The following is a 4,775-nucleotide window of genomic DNA, read 5'->3' as shown; positions in this document are numbered from 1 at the left end:
CCAGCCCTATAATACAATTATTTTATACTGTTTTCTTATACTTTTACCCTAAGAATAAGCTAAATAAATAAAAATTTAAAAAGTCAAAAAGAAATGTAAAAAAATATAAATGTAGTACAATATGTAAACAAGTGACTAATGAGAGGATTATAGCATAAAATATCTTTAAGAATATTGCTTAGTTGAGTTAATAAATGACCATATTTAATCCAAAAATGTATTTGATAATAACCTTAATAGCAGAGATAAGATTTTACTCTTAGATGTTCGGGTACAGAAGCCAAATATTATATATCGTGGTCCTAACAGTCATACTAGTTATAAACTTTTAAAGATGTTTGTGAACAAATTGAATTCCCTCAAATTAAGTCATTAAATGAATTTTATTATGAACTTTATTATTATAATGTCAAATTCATGTTATTGAAGGCTCAGACCTAAGAGAGATTTCTTAACAACTGATTAAACTATTCTCATATAAAACAAAGCTATTTTATTGTAATTAATTACATCTACTGTCAATTCAATAATATAGATGTTCAGGTATAATATATGTTACATAAATTCACATATAATAATATAATATATACGATGTATAATATATGATAGTATGTATCATGTATTACACATCTATTTAATAAAGAAAATATAATCATTTTTGTCTGCCTTTCGACAAAATATCATGAAAGAGGAGATATAACTCTTCTTAAAGGAACTTCAAGAATTATCCTTGAAGCCAGACAACCACTTATTTGCTCATGTGTGATTCTCTTGTGTTTAACTGGGCAAATACACTTTCTTTCTCCCTCTCTCTCTTTCTCTCATTCCCAAAGCTGGTGAAGATGACAATGATAGATTAGTGAACTATATTAATTGCTGTGTAAAGTACAGCATCTTATTCAATTTGCACAAGAAAGAATATCAATGCAGAAGAACTGGAAGGTATTTTGCATTACTAAATAGACATTTTTTTCGGAAGAGTTATGTTGAGATTCAATAGTTTTTAATTACAGATCTTTTACATGATCTAAAAACATCTTTCTATGTAAATCATATACAGGACAATCTTTAAAAACTGGAAAATGTTTTTTTATTGTCTCCTATGTTATTCTGATAATTGCAGAATACATGTGTTTATATTTGTATTCTTAGATCAAGTGTACCTAAACTGACTGAATAAATGCAAATCCCTATCCATACTGGAGTGATGTGTTAGTATCCTTTGGCATGAAGGGTAGTCCTCTAGGCGAGGAAGAGAGCAGAGAGAGTAGTTTTTTTCTGCCTTATACACAAGTGTAGCACTGGAAGGCTCTACGATAGCCTAGCCATCTACTCTTGAGCTCAGCACGCTACCTACCTCCAATAATTGTTTGTCACTGGTGATTTAACCTCTTTATAACTTTGTGAATACTGCCGATAATCTCAGCACTCTTTCATTTTCCTTTTATTTTTCTGTCCTCCCTACTCCTGGTTCCCAAGAGTTTATGTCTCACCTCCATCCTATCAATGTCCAATTTCAGATAACTCTAATGTTGGGAGAGTTTGAGTGACTACTTCTTATTAAGGTTTAAATGATTGATCGATTCTTGTACTGTCTTTTCCGGGGCATTTACATTTTAATAGGGGATAATTCTTTCATTCATGGTGAATGAGTTCTCTAATAGTTATCATTTCAAACTAGAGTAATAGGACACTGTGAGGGGAACTGGAATTGGAAAATCTTCCTTGTTCATTTTTATCAAGGTCATATCCAATTACCCAGTACTTTTTTAAGACTTCAAAACTTTACCCTGGGTTCTGGTGTCTCCAAAGTTGGGTTTAGTCTCTCCAAACTGAAGTTATTTTCTGGAAGTAATTTCAACATGGAAGCAATCACATTAACTCTTTCATATCAGTAAGGTAACCTTGAGTGCACAGTGGTCATATTATGGAAAGCCTCTGAAGTAGATGGAATCAAAAGCCAAAATAAAGCAAGTAAACAATTGCAACAAATACAAATACATAGAAGCAGAGAGAGTGCACTGAGACAACCTAATCAACCATCCTAGCAGTAATATTTATATACCTCCTAGCACTGTAGTAAATACTGTTTTATGCACATACATTATTCCTTCAGCTTCAAGGAGAGATGAGATTTCTAAGTACCTTCTTACTATACAGCCCTAGTAAATAAAATGTACAGTACTCCTATAACTATCCCAGAGAGACACGGAGATCACATCGCAGGCACTCTTATTCTCCCTTAAAACAATTTTTATGAATTGTAAATCACACATAATTCTGGGGAAGAGAAATGCACATGAAACTTACTGACAACTTGTTTGTCTCGACATCACAAATGACTAAACTTTAAATCACATTGTCTTACATGTACTACAGTTTCATCATTTAATTTACTGTAAAACCACAAGAGTCCCAGGATAATTTTTTTAATTAAACAAAATATTATAAGTTGGCTAAGTCTATGTATATTATCAGAATGGATTGAGGTACAAAATTCTAGTCAGCCAAATAAGATATCTTAATAGCTGAAGGGAGATTCCAAAAATTAATGCATTTGCACCAAGTTTAGGAAGGCTTTGGCTAAAAACTAGCAACTAGAGTTCTTCTCCATTTAGCTCAATGGGGCATTGAAAAGTCAACTCATATCACCAAATTCTATATAAATGAGATGAACTTCCAGACATCAGTAGGTCTCCCATCTAGGATATAGCCTCAAATACATTGAGGTGTTCTAGTTATCAGGTACCATCTGAAAAGAAAAAAAAAAAACTGATTTTCTGGACAATGGACATTTGTATTTTACATGATTTTTTTGGTAAGCATTTACCAAATATTAATATTTAGTATTCTACACATAATTTAAACTTCCATGGTTGACTAGAGTTTAGGTTTATAAACAGCAATTTTTAATTTCTTCAAGTTCACTTTAGTGATATGGAATTATTTATCAATGGATAAAGAATGTCAAGTGTCTATAAAATGGCTGTCTCATTTTACAGAGGTTTCCAAATGAAACCTAAAGGTAAATTTGCTTCACTGAGAATTTATGTATATTTCTGGCTATTGTCTTAGAACTTCAAATATGATACTTAAACACAAAAACTATATTTGAAAATATTTTAGTTGCTGAAAAATCTATCCCTTGATTAGTGGGGATATTACTCTACTAGATGGATAGACAGATTTAAAAAATTTTTTCAGTTGCAGTAATTTGTAGGCTCACTTGAATTATGACTTTTAATTTACATAAAGTCTTTGCTTGTAGAACAAATAAACTTTCTTATCATTTCTGGAAATAATATTTTTAAATTTTTAGGAAAACCAGAAACATTAAAATACTGCTGGTTAGTTCTTTCTGCCTTTGTCTATATCCTATGGACATAACAAAAGATCATTTTCTTACCTAATCAAAAAATAGAACTTTACAATTTCATTTAAAAAATGTCTCAGGAGACTCTCTGAAGTAGAATAGTGGGAAGTGAGGGAAGAAGAGAGTGAGAGAGAAGAGTAATTTTTAAAAATTCTCTCTTTTCCTAGAGAAAATGTTATTAAGAAAATATGAGAGAAGGACTCTTTTTTTCTCCCTAACACACAATATATTTTCAGTAGTGCATTTGATTTAGATTTCATTTTATTTACAAGCAATCATCTGATTTATAGAAAGATGCACGAATACTTAAAATGATACAAAATACTGATTTCAAAACATCAAAAAATGAGTATATTTAACCATACTCAGCTCATAACAGAGCAAATGGGTAAGAAGAATAATTCATACTATAGCATATTGCTAATATGAACTGACAACAGAAAAAGTTGGTATAAGAAGGCAGAAAAACTCTATCTTTTAAGAATTAGAACTGAGGGGCTCCATAATCATCTGGCATCCACTCAATGTTGTACCTATGGTTAGAAATGCACATGATAGGAACTCCAGGGATCTTCTGGATCCTTCGTTTAAGGTCCCAGTCAACTGTGGCCACAATGTAACACTTGTGCTGAGTTATTCTCTGTACTAAGCATCTGCATAGGTTCCCTCCTGTGTACATGGCAATCGTTCAAATCTCAGATCCTTGGCAATCCTTAGAGCCACTCCATACTTTTGCCCCAGTTTCTCAATTTCAGCTGTTACACAGTCAGTTATACAAGGGATACCCTTGGCATACACACAGTCCATCATTGGCTGTACTAAGTTTGGCTTTAATGGAAAAGTTGATAAAGTTGGTATCAACCAGGATGTGGTAAGGGGGGCCCAGCTGTGTGTTATGTTGGAAGAATAAGCAGGAAGGATGTTGGAGGACTTCTCTTTCCTTGAGTGCACTGGGATCTTTCTTTTCTTTCTTTTTAGGTTTTAATCTATCCTTCTCTTTAAGCCTCTGATCTCGGAGACTAAGCATTCGCTTCACGGTCACATACTTTCTTGCTTTCTATTGCTTCCCCATGTTCATGCCACACTCTTGTTTCTTCGATTTAGATTTCATTTGAATTAAAATGTCATTAATGAGAAAAATAGCTGACCTGCCAGCTAAAAGAAACTGCTACCCAGAGGTTAATCAAGGTATATCTGTCTCAATTGATACAAAATACTGATTTCAAAACATCAAAAAATAAGTATATTTAACCATACTCAGCAAAAATCATAATCAGCAAAAATAAGTATTCTCTTTGAAGATTCAAGATTCAATTATGTTTTTCAGAAAATTTAAGAATGTGCTCATTGCACAAAATTTCATGTAAACATAAAAAAAACGGTTGTCCTTAATATTCATCCA

The 4,775-nt window shown here is 32.3% G+C and overlaps 1 pseudogene; it reads right to left on the bottom strand.

Moving 5' to 3' along the window:
* Positions 1-3,703: 3,703 nt before the first annotated feature.
* LOC140609808 (rRNA-processing protein FCF1 homolog pseudogene) lies at positions 3,704-4,445 on the bottom strand (annotated as a pseudogene).
* Between the last annotated feature and the right edge of the window lie 330 nt (positions 4,446-4,775).

The sequence above is a fragment of the Canis lupus genome, chromosome 2 (genome assembly GCF_048164855.1).
Source record: "Canis lupus baileyi chromosome 2, mCanLup2.hap1, whole genome shotgun sequence".
In the NCBI taxonomy this organism is placed as follows: Eukaryota; Metazoa; Chordata; class Mammalia; order Carnivora; family Canidae; genus Canis; species Canis lupus.
Note: the sequence above shows the minus strand (reverse complement) of the source record. Positions and strands in the feature narration are given on the sequence as shown.